The following is a 12,263-nucleotide window of genomic DNA, read 5'->3' on the forward strand; positions in this document are numbered from 1 at the left end:
CTAAGCCGGCAGACAACCACTTTACACCTCCCAGTGTAGGTATGAAACCTTAAACCAACATTAAACTTGCAAATAAACTTCTAGAGACTATAACTGAAACACATAAACCTCCACACCGAGACCCAAATCTAGTGATTTTGAACATGGATCAGAACTATTTTCCAAAATTGTGCCCGAAATAAAAAGATATGCAAGTTACACAGTTTAGGGATGTGGACTTCCCAGTCTCCCATCACCATTTCTACAAAGACTTCAATCTCATCCCACTAATCACCACACCAGGCAACGTTGGACTACTCCATCAATGACATCACTAGCAGATTTGATTACAGTGCTGATTGCATCATCACCCACAAGAGATTATGCAGCTTTCCAAATGGCACCAGCAGCTTCTAAATAGCTTAGGTAGAGGAAACCATGAAGGACATATTTAAGAAGTCTCACGCTGTTAATTTAATGGAAGAACTTTCAGCACTATCTTTTGGAAGTATCAGTACACGGACAAAGTATTTTCACATGCCGTTGCTAATGCTACTGAGCCAGCACATGCTTATGAGAATATTTTGGTTCCTGGAAAAGCCACACACACGGCGAGAAAAGGACTCTGCAACAAGGCAGCCAAGACCGAGGCTTTGCATGACCGTAACAGAAAAGAACATCCTCGCCGGCCACAGGGGAACGGGCAACCCAAGATTTGCCAAGTGCATGATAAGGAACACGCACGCTGAACCATCTCCCTCCAGGATGGGAAAAATACTAAGAAAATGTAAATGACTTTCAGCAGAAGATAACAAAGTTGAGTAACAGGAACTCAAATGAGCACCAAGCACCCATTACAGAATCTGGCACTATGCGGCTGGGAACGTGAGAAGGACAGTGTTTTGCTGTCCCCGTGCCACACACCAGCATTAGATCTGTCACGGGTAGCTGCTCCTTGCTCAGCCTTCCCTCCTCGGTGCGGACTATTTGCAGCAATAGCATTAGAGCAACCATCAAGCAGATGCTTAAAAAATGCAGAATGACGTTCAAATGACATCTATCCATAAATCAGCCCAAACCACAAACATCTGAAGAAGATTTTCACTTAATCCAATTTACTGTAATCTCTCTCTTTAGTTAAAATGACAGAAATGTCAAAATGGGACTTTACTCCTCTGTCAAAGCATCTCATGGTGAAAAGGAAAATAAGCAGGCTCGCACACGCAGCACCACTTATTAGGTTAGAAATGTCAAAACTGTACTTTGATTCTCACTATTAGCAGTCACATCCACATGCTGTGCCCTTCTGTTTCACTTCATTTCCCCCAAAAGCGAGCACAGAGCATATGCTCAACGCCAAGCATCACACAGGCAAAAAGGCACGTTACTCGATTTTGGTTTCCGATGACCAAGCGCCCATCTCTGAGGGCACACAGACCCTCCGAGGGTCTCTCCTCTATCACAGATAAGTAGTCTCATTTACCATCAAAGGTCTCAAGAAGACTATGTTCTGCTGCTTCCAAAAAATAAAACAACAATCCAAGCCTTCTCAGCCTGAAGTTACTTTCCCCCATCTCTCCACATTAATTAGCAAGCGGGGTAATTGACTCTCTGCCCAGGAGTTAAGCACGTGTGTATTCACATATATATTTCCGTGTGCAAGAGCGTGTGTCTTTTCCCCCAATGGTCACAAAAATTAAGCCATTATCCAAGAGTTCAGGAAAGTGAAAGAAAAATACCTACTGTCAGGAATGGGGTCTTCATGCATTATTTAACGAGAACTCTGTTGGCAAAACTGGTGTTGTTTTTATATAAAAGCTAATAGAAATTGTACCTCCAGGTGTCAAAACACTGATGGTAATTCCTGCTGCCTCAGACATCTTGATGTTTCAATTTTAGCAGTATGAGGAGCCTGCAGGGAATCCAAGAGGGTAAAGTGCTTGTACTCAAAGAGAAGCAGAGAGAAGGAGAGCCTTTTTATTTCTTTATAAAGGGCTCAGGGGAACAGTTCTACTCACTGAAATTATCAGATCTGGTTCCCCTGCTCCTTCTCTTCCTTGAAAGAGGAAAGAGCAAGATAGGCTAACAAGGAGTGATTGTATTGTGTTGACGGGGGGCGAGGGGGAATCAACGAGGCTGCTAAGGAGAAGCACAAAGACAAAGAAGAAGCGAACAGAAGATATTGTTGGGGTACAGCAGCACAAGAGCAGCTGCAGGGAACAGCATGCTTAAATGATTTCCACAGAATGGACAAGCTCCAATGGAATAGCAATATTGCAGTTTTTTATTGTGGGGTGGGTTTTTTTTTGTGGGTTGTTTTGGTTTGTTTGGTTGGGTTTTTTTGTTTTGTTTTTTAAAGTTTGTGCCTAAAAGCACAGTGGCATTCTGGACCCCTCTTCAAGTCCTTACTAACTTCCAGCTGCACCTCATTTCCACCCTTGGTGCCAGGGAAGATCAGAGCTGCATCTACCTGCCCAAGACCAAAGCCAATGCTGGGAAGCTTTAGGCTGCTGACACTGGTACACTTCGGGCCCTCGGGTACTCATTTATATATAGAACAGCTACCTGATAGCTTTTGTTTTAAAAAAGGATGTTAGTTCCCCACGTCAGCAATCAGAAGCATCTCCCAGACCTTCCTCCCAGATCTTTACTGTCCTTGCAAAGCACTGCAGATGCTGGCCAATCCACCAGCCTTGGTATTTATTCTCTGCTCAGAAACCTCCAAGGTCGCAGATGACACCTCAACTGCCTCCTCCCCATCCTCTTCCCACTTCTTAACCTTGTCACAGCATCCTCCTAGATTCACTTCGTGTAAGCCATGGTGGAAGCAAGCTGCCCACCGCCATGGCTGATAGGTGAGGCAAGGCTGCATGAAGCACCCTACAGCACAAGGACACTGGGAGAACGAACCCATAAAAGCAAACCCACGCTTCTACCCAGTGCAGTGCTTGCACAAGAGCTTTTAAAAGGTATTTTAAATAAATAAATAAATAAATAGAAGACTGACTGTCCATCTCTCTTACTTTCTCTCCGTTACTTGCACACCTTCTGCCACCCCACAACTCCTCTTTTTCTGATGCAGCAAAAATTTGGTTTCTGGACTACAGCACAAACTCTCTGACAACTTACACCCCTTTGGGCCAGCTGTGAGAATGGGATCACACAGAATGGACTCAGCCATTGCACCTCCCCGGAACAATGATGGGGCAGTGACACAGTAAGAGCTGAAGATGCATAAAGCATCCTTTTCCTGACCACCCCTAGAAGGTACAGCAAATTAGCCACCATCAGAGCCACGGCAAAGGCACAAGGCAGTAAGTAACCTCCAACAAAATTTCAGTAAGTCATTTATTATGGCAGCTATGAAACAGCTGTTTCAGGCCAGTGCCCCACCTGAAACCCAGCCAGTCTGGGCCACCACCCCCAAGCACCCCAGCAGAGGCTGCGAGGAGAAGGGTAGATGGCCACAGCCCTCAAAATCCACACTCCTGGGTTGCAGCTTCTAGGAAAGCCCCAAGGACCACCTCATGGTCCAGGCACTCCCGTTTCTGTACCACTTCCACCATAGGATGGCGGGGGGTGGGGGGGCAGTCAAGGAGAAAACAATGGCTCAGAAATCCACAAGCAGCCCAGCACTGCGTTCAAGGGGAAAAAAACCCAACTTTTCCAGGCAGCCACGGACACAAAGGTCTTGGAGACATCCTTCGTTGGGTCATGAACTTTCACAACCCCGTTGCAAAAACAGCACAGAGGAAATTCCCTAGGAAAAGCAAATGGATGCAAAAGCAAGCTCAGCCGCGGAGCGCCAGAACCACTGCCGATTGCATTGCACCTAAGCACATGCCCAGCCCTTCACACACATGCTCCTTCCACCCAGCAGCCCACCACCCCACCCCACCCCCAACATGCATCCAAAGCATCCCAGGTCCTGCCTGACACCTGGAGCACCCAGCAGGGACCAGGGCACTCCCCTCCCACCTAAACCTCCATCCTGAAAGGTTTTCCCAGACAGCTATACCTGGCCCCCTCCCCACTCACAAATCCTGCTCAGGCATCACTTACAGCTTGCTAATATTTCATGTACTGGTGGTCATCACTCCCGCCCGCCCCGAGACAGGCATTTGCTGTCTTCTTGCTCCTCCAGCCATGTCTCACAGCACGTGGTATAAACTTTAAGAGGCAATGACCTCATCGGAGCTGGGAAGAGGGAGGCAGGGGAATTGGCTACTTGCCACCTTCTCATTTTTCACATTAAAAAAAATAATTTATGAGAGAAAGCCCATTTTATTCATCTAAAAGGAAAAAAAAATCCCATTAGAAACAGCAGGCCTGCCTTAGAGTGCATTACTTGTACAGCAGCTCCTAGAGCAGCACCTACATGGGGTGGTACAGAGTGGGACCCCCAGCACCCCCTGCTCCAAGGCACAGCCCTCCACCACCCCCGGACACCCCCCTGCTCCACTGACGACTCAGGAAACATTAGGCTATGGTGCAAGCATCTCCTCTTGTCTTTGTTGAGGCTGACTTCTGCTGTAAGTGCAGGGAGGGACTTCCAACTCTCTCCGATTTGTAACTCCTCCAAAAGGGCAATTAAATAGGCAAACTGTAGCTGGCAACAGGGATTTCGGTTCAGCTCTCTGGGATCAGGCCATCAGACAGGGCTCTGCAGTGAGCAGTAACTGCAAGGCATGTCATTAATTTCGCCCAGACATGTATCGCACCCTATTTCTGAAGGCACATACAGCATGTGTGCGGTGCTCTGTAGACTCAGAATACACGAATCCTGCACACTCACACGTTTTTATATACTCGTATTACTTATGTTATAGATTCACACATACATTACTCATAGTTCTTAAGAACAGAACATACAGTTCATCTTGGCAAGAATCCCAGAGGAAGAGAAAAAAAAAGCCTCACAGTAACAAATCTAACTTGCATTGAGTCCAACAGCATCTGCGGTAGGAGTGAGAGCAGCATTACAGATAATTATTGAATTATTTTGTATAACACACCCATGTGTCTCTGATAACACCAGTCAAACCTCCTGTTTCAAGGGACATTTCCTGATTTGAAGCATACCACCATTCAAGTTTTTGCCTGAAACTGTGGAAAAAACAGTTTATTTCTGCAGTGTGCGTTCAACAACCCCTTGTGCACATCAGTTCCACTAAGGCACCTCTGTATTTCAAGTCAGGGCCCAAACGCATTTATATGGGACAGTAACTGTCCCCACGTGCAGGACCTCTGAAGTGAAGCATGCCAGCAACACCAGGCTACACTCCACAGAGCAGACTGGCACAGGTAGGGATATTTAACCTGTACACACCATGCAACAACGGCAAAAAGACAGATTAGCAAGGACTCAGAACGTAACTCCCTAGCAGGACACCGTGCAATGAAGGAAGATGTTAACAAAAAAAATACATATTTCACAGCACACTGCAGCTTCTATGTATCTTTCAAATTTCCACAGCAAGTTTGCAGCATATCAAAGCATTCTTCTTCGTACTCCCTCCAAAAACAGGCTTTGTCTGCTCTTTGGAGCTTTACACCCCACGTCAAAGAGATTTTTAAAGTCACAGTTGTAGCACACTCCTTTCCTTCAGGAGCAGCGTGTGGCTCAGCACAGCACAGCTCAGCCTCACGTCCCAGCCGCACAGCCCGTTCTCCAGCCCCACTCCCCAGCCAAAGCACGAGCCCACGATCTCTCCCGGGCAAGGGATTCCCACCGCACCAGAAGCATCCTCCCCAGGACTACAGGACCACGACCCTCGGAACCAGCAAAACCACCCAACCTCAAAGTTTCCCGAGCCAAGTTTACCAGCAATAACTCCCTTTATGCGACAGCCAGCACAAAAACAGCAGCTGCAAACTCCCACCAGCCTGACCGAAGTCAAAACACACCACGCACTGCTTTTCAGGCAAACCCAAATTACAGCATCATCTGCTGACTGTTCCCGGGATGAACAAACCCACATTAATTACAGGCTAAACTTTGCAATTCACCTCTCCACAGCACGAAACATCAGCAAAACTGCTTTGATCACACTGACAAATCCCTCTCCATCCGATGGAGCAATACATGAGACCAAGACAACAACAAAAAAAAAAAACTTATTTTTTTTTCTCCTTTTCCCTTGTTGCTACCCTCCCCCAAAAAAATAAATGCCCCAAGCCAAGGAGGGCTGGAGGGATAAAATCACCTCAAAACAGCAGGGACTTGCAAAACCTCACACTTCACCTCTGTCGGCAAGCAGCTGGCCACCTTCGGGCAACCGCAAAAGTGTCTTCTCGGCCTCCAGCACTAAACACTGTTTCTGTGTCGCTGGGCCAAGTCCCAGTTTTTCAAAGCAACTTCTTTCTGCTGTGGCCTAGTTTAGCTCTCCAGACAAAAACGCCACCAAAACAAAAGCAGCCCAGCCAGCCCAGGGAGGGAAGTGGGGGGTACTTACCTAAGCAGCATCCCCGCATCACCTCCTGCATCTTTAGCAGCCACCCTCTCAACTTCAAAATAAATAAATAAAGAGAGGCCACACAGCCTTAAAACCAAGCTGGAAATGAAATGGAAAGCCTGTAATTATTTCTCAATGCTCCTGCCAGTCTCAGCCTATAAACACAGTGGATTACATAAGTCCACCCCTCCTGTTTTGAAGCCAAAAGTATGAGCTTTTCCTCCAGCTCTGGCAGCAAGTAATAATTCCTCGTCGGCATGGCAACGCTGGCTGGCTTCCAGCAGACAATGGGCGAGTTGAAATACTGCTACGGCCTTTTTATAGCTTAGCTCTGAAAAACCTCTAAAATATTAGCTATCTGATGGCTAACCCAACTCGACAACCTCTCCTCCTTTAACCGTTTCCTTCCTGCGCCGCCACACGGCATTGTCCAGATGTACGGTGTGGGGTCACTGTGGGGTGGTGCAGGCAATGCTCCTCTTCCCAGGGATGGCACACAGGGACCATTTCCCATTTAATGGATTTGTTGACTTCTCACTGGCGCAGCATCTGCAGTAACTGCCACAGACTCAGCGCGATGTCTGGGTTTTTCCGGTTTTATTTCAGTCTGTTACTCAGCAGGTACATTTGCTCTGCTGCGTTCGCTCCAGCAAGCTGTGCACAAGGCTCTCTCAGCTAGCCCAGCTTGAGAGAAAACAGACAGCAAAGTCACACTTGTGCACGCAATTTTTGTCATTGCCCTCCCGAGCAAGCAGTGATGAGGCTTGTGGGGCTCTGTGTGTGATTTGCAGAGCTGCAGCGAAGCAAGAGGCTTTATAAATCCTCTCTCAGCAAGTCCGGGGAGAACTCACCCACCCTTTCTGGATAGCATTGCAGGGATGTCTTGGAGAAGCAACTGCACTCAAGACACCCTGTGCCACTGTAGGGCAACCTGCCCCATGCACAGTTCGGGCTTATCCTGCAGCTGAATGAGTTAAAAGCACTAACACACCTCAGCAAGACTGAGGACTAGCAGCAAAATGCAAACAGAGGAGGAGAAGACACTCAAGACATTCAACTCCATGGTGTAGTGAAGACTGCTGAAGTTCAGGAGCCTCGTGACTGAGTTTCAATCAAAACCCACCAAAAACGAGCAGCTAACAAACATCATGGGAAGTTAATATTTACCCTGAATACACACACAGAGCTGCCCAGGATGACCCCACTAGCTCCACACCCTGGCCCAGACCTCGACCACCTGAAGGCCAGCAGGTCCATCGCACCAGCCCCATTTACACCTCTGAACAGGAGCTCAGCCACGTGCCAACCACCATGTGCTGGCTCACTGCGGCTCCGAGTAAAACTCACCCCAAGGGCTGGGAGTTCTTCTGCAATTTGCTGAATTTTGCAAGTTAGCAAATAAGCAAAGAAAACAATAGAAATGAAAGAAAATTAAAAAATACCACAAAAATACAGTTAGCTCCCCTCTCAATGCTTAAGGTACTGTTGCTGGCATTCACGATCTGGCTCCACGTCTGGCAACTGCCCTGGGAAACCCGAAGACTCCTGCTCTGCACTGGTGGCTGGTGAGTCCCATGGCCAGCCCTCTGCACACAGGCAGCCCGCCGCCCCTGCGATCTAAAGAAAAGGCTTGACCCAGGGGAGCCTTTAACACTTGAAAACCAGAAGGCAAACAAAAAAAAAGAACATTTATTTCTAAAACTCATTAAGTCAGAAAGCATGATTATGATTTTTTTAATGTGCAAAGGTGATAACGCTGCTTGAAGCTCTGGTTCAATTCATTATTTTATGGGAATAAACACACTAGGAGACACTAAATGCTAACCGTAAAGGTTCCTTGGTACCTGTCAGGCTTGAGCTGCTCAGCCTTTGCTGCCAGACTGCAGTTCCTAATGCCACAGAAGAACCTAATTCTCACAGTAACTATCCGGAAAAGAGTCACGCAAGCGTCCTAACACACATCAGGATGCAGCAAACCCTGGCAGTTGCGGCTTCTTACAGAAAAGTGTCCGAGGTGGCCAAAAGTAGCAGTTGTTGCTGCTGCTAATTAAATGCACATTGTGCTGCTGCCGAGCCAGGCAGAGCCACACGCAAGGGAGAAAACCAGAACTGGCATAGAGCACCTACCTGAGTCCCATGAGCTGAGAAGGGGCTGAAGTTAAGTGACATCACCTTAAATCTCTTAATATTGCTTTTTCAGATGAGAACTTAGGGACACATACCTGGAATACTGGCATTTTCTAGGGGAGAATAATAATTTCTTTTTTTTATTTTTAATGGCAAATTTTCTGGGTTCCACCCCAGTAAGTAACAGGCAAACAATCCACAGAGAGCTGAAACCTAGGAACTTGTGCAGGGATGGGATCTAGCCCTGCCCTGCCGAATGCTGCAGACACACAGCTACATTTCATACTCTGCTACTTCAGTGAAACCTCCGTGGCTCTCGGGGATACCTCCCCGAGCACACCATATTTGATCCCAGTCTCCTGTCCCATGCCCCACAACCTCCTTCACCACTTGCTGATACAAAGATGACATCCAAGAACGTGGAAGCAAAAAAATATTCAGGAAAACCAAAGCTGATGTTTCCTTCTGGGTGTAGTGCACCATGTGTACATGCCTGCAAAGGTGCGGCACGTTCACGGTGGGCATCAGGAGCCACAGGGAAGAGAAAAGGATAAAGTCAGAGCCAAGAGATCTGGAGAAACCTTGCTACCCTTACACAGACCAACCTCCTTTCTTGGGACAAGGAACATCCCCACCGTGACCCCAGACACACAGATGTGTGATCCAAGATGGGGAATAACAAGTTACAACTACAAAGCCCCGCTGAAACTTTAAAATGGCATCACACTACACATGCTCTTCCAGCTTAAACCCTTAATTAAAGAGACTATTCTTTACAGTGCTGGAGCCACTCCAACTCCCATTGTTAAGTTTAAAATAAAACCCTGCAACCCCACAGCATCTGTAAGACATTAAACCATTCAATACTAACTTCTTTATTCAGCTTTAAGACATCATTTAATAATTTTTCCTCTCAGATTTTTTAGAAAAAATAACCAACAGCACCTCTTACAGGATGCTTTTTCTTAAGTGAACCTTCTGCAATAATATCTTTGACCTTTACCAATTCAAAACTCATTAACTGTACACTTGATCGTGTACAGCCTCTAGACAGACTGCAAGGCCAGGATGCATTCAGTGCTGGGTGTCAGGATGAAGCAGACTCTGGAGCACGGATGCCAGCTCCAAATACAATCCATTCATGCCCAGGGACAAGACAAAAAGGCAGGCTGATTTGACCACCATAAAATCACCATTAGCACAGGAAAAATACATCAGAGAACCAGTTTCGGCCATTGCTAATAAAGCTGGAACAACGAGCCAGAACCTTGTTATTATAACCTCTGTTATTCCAAGGTGGGTCTTCACTTCTCCAGCTCTCTCTGGAAATGGAGCCACTTCCAGCTCCTCCACCATCACTCAGGCAGCTCCCGTGGTCTGGAAACACACGTTCAGCCACGGCAAGAGATCCAAACATGACAACTTTCCTGACAGAACCAGGAGAAGAACTTGGGCTGAATGCCAGCCTCTGCAAAGTTAAGGGGAACCTCCATTCACTGCACAGGGCACAGGATTTCAAGCCTAGTCTCCAGGAATATCACCCATCAGCAGCCTCTGAACACAGGCTGGCAGACCACAAAAACCCCTCCATGTTTCCATGAAGCCCATATAACTTTAACCACGCTGCTGGTATTCCTCCTGCAAGCAGTATCACAGCCACAGCAACATCCTGGGATGGCAGGTGGAAGAGGAGAAGACCCAAAGATTACCAAATTAACAAGCAATGGATGCATGCGGTCTCCCCTGCACAGACACATGCAAGGAGGTGGCCTGGATGAAAGAGGCAGGTCCACAAGGAGTGTGGACATCCCCAAGGAGCACAAGGCTCAAGCGTGTGCCTGGCTTCTGCTCTGCCCAAGGCATCTCCCACAAGAAGCCTGCCAGGGGAGGGGTACCACATCAGGGACCAGTTCCCACCAGCAAGCAGCCACCCTACACACCAGTCAACTGCACAGGCGCTTTCATCTCTGTTCAGATGATAACATCTGATGGGCACTCCTGCCTGTGCTGCGCCAAAAACATGACAAGGACAGCAAGGTTTGCTGAAAATCCCAGTAAGTTATCTCCAGCAGTTCCCACAGCTAATTAAACTGTTCGGTCATGCATGCTTTAAAGTTCAAAAAAAAAAAACCCACACAAAACAAAACACCACAGAAACAAATACAAAAGCCTGACAATTAGTGGAAGCAGGTTTGTTTGATCAACTCTCCCCCACCTGCCAAGGAATTATGTGGCCACAGTAGCAAACCTTGCAGGGAGCGCAGCGCTGCGCACTGATCCTGCCACACGGCTCCCAGCCTCCTACACCCACAGCGGCATGGCCAGGGCTAAACCACCCTCTTGCTCCACAAGGAGAGCCTTCAAAAACACACCCAGCCCCAGGTAACATCACACACTGGGCACACCTGCCTCTACTAGCGGAGCCTGCAGCAGAGAAAAAGCTTTGTGCGGGCCAAGCCACAGCTTTAGGAACAAGCGCCAACGTCAGAAAAATGCTGCTAATGCAGGGAAAACATGGAAGCGTGTGGCACATACATAGGAACCAAAGGATGCTGGATGAGGAACACAAGGGAGGAGGCGGAAAAAGACGACTCATTCAAGGATCTGTACGAAAGCTGGCACTACCAAGCAGCATCCCTCCAACCTGAGCAGTCCAGCAGCACAGCGTAGCCCGTGGACTGGTGAGCCCACATCAACCAAGCACAACCAAGGTTACACACACCCAAAACTGGCATGTGGTAAGAAGCCGTAAAAAGAAAAAATCTGCACTATTAAGAAGGTATCTCAAAATGGAAAAAAAAAAACAAAACCCAAACATAGGGGAGTGGGGGAATTATTTCATCACACCTTTTAGAGAAACAAATTAGAAGGAAATGAAAACAACATCAAGAATCTGATCCCAAGCTGTGCTATACCAGTAAGTCTTCCCTAACTCTTTCAGTGAATTCTGGACCACGTCCTTACCAAAGGCATCAACTAGGCTATTTAAAAAAAATTTTACAAGCATCAAAAAGTAGTCCTCTGGAAGGCATACTACTACAGTGTGCATCTTCCTAAGACTTGGGATAGAGCTGCAGAAAATGTAAGAGGCCACATGAACAAACAGACCCTGGAAGCAAAGCAAGAACATGGTTAAGATGTTCAATAGCCAAGTTACAAGACTGAGCAAATCCCAGAAAGCCAAAAAAAAAAAAAAAAAAAAAAACCAACAAAAAAAAAAAACCCACAAAAAAAACCCCAAACAGCTAGCTCAGGCTGGATGTGGAAACAGGAGGCGAGAACAGTGGAAGTACAACTCACTCTTGTGCAAGCCAGAAAGCTAGGTACAGATCTGAGGGCAGGCATCCAGCCACCAACTGGTAGAAATGGTAGTCACGAGGATTTTAAAAGAAGGCTGAAACCCATCAAAAGTTTCCTTTTTTTTTTTTTTTAATATAATTAATCCAGGAAAGGGTACGTCCATAGCTAACCAACCACTACACCAGTCCTTTCAGGGGATTTAAGATTCCCTTATTTGCAGTCTGAAACAGAAATATCCTGTCAAGGAAAAAACAAAACAAAACACAAACAAAAAAGCGAAACAAGAAATGGGCTGTACCCTGGCCACGCAATTCAGACACTTCCCCAACACACACCACTGTTTTGTTTATTTTCAGCTGGAGCCTCCCCTCCACATCCACCTCCTCCCTCCTTCCACTTAAA

At 47.0% G+C, this 12,263-nt stretch overlaps 1 protein-coding gene across 10 annotated transcripts in view; it reads right to left on the reverse strand.

Moving 5' to 3' along the window:
• NCOR2 (nuclear receptor corepressor 2) overlaps window positions 1-12,263 on the reverse strand; it is a 253,526-nt gene that overhangs the window by 194,871 nt on the left and 46,392 nt on the right. Inside the window, exon 1 of one of the 10 annotated variants that reach the window (XM_040611119.1) lies at window positions 6,435-6,453. The exons of the other annotated variants lie outside the window; for them this stretch is intronic. The gene's annotated coding sequence lies outside the window, so the exon portion shown is untranslated. Of the gene's footprint in view, window positions 1-6,434; window positions 6,454-12,263 lie in introns of those variants that run through there. 10 annotated transcript variants of the gene reach the window in all.

This window comes from Falco naumanni, chromosome 1 (genome assembly GCF_017639655.2).
Source record: "Falco naumanni isolate bFalNau1 chromosome 1, bFalNau1.pat, whole genome shotgun sequence".
Taxonomy (NCBI): Eukaryota; Metazoa; Chordata; class Aves; order Falconiformes; family Falconidae; genus Falco; species Falco naumanni.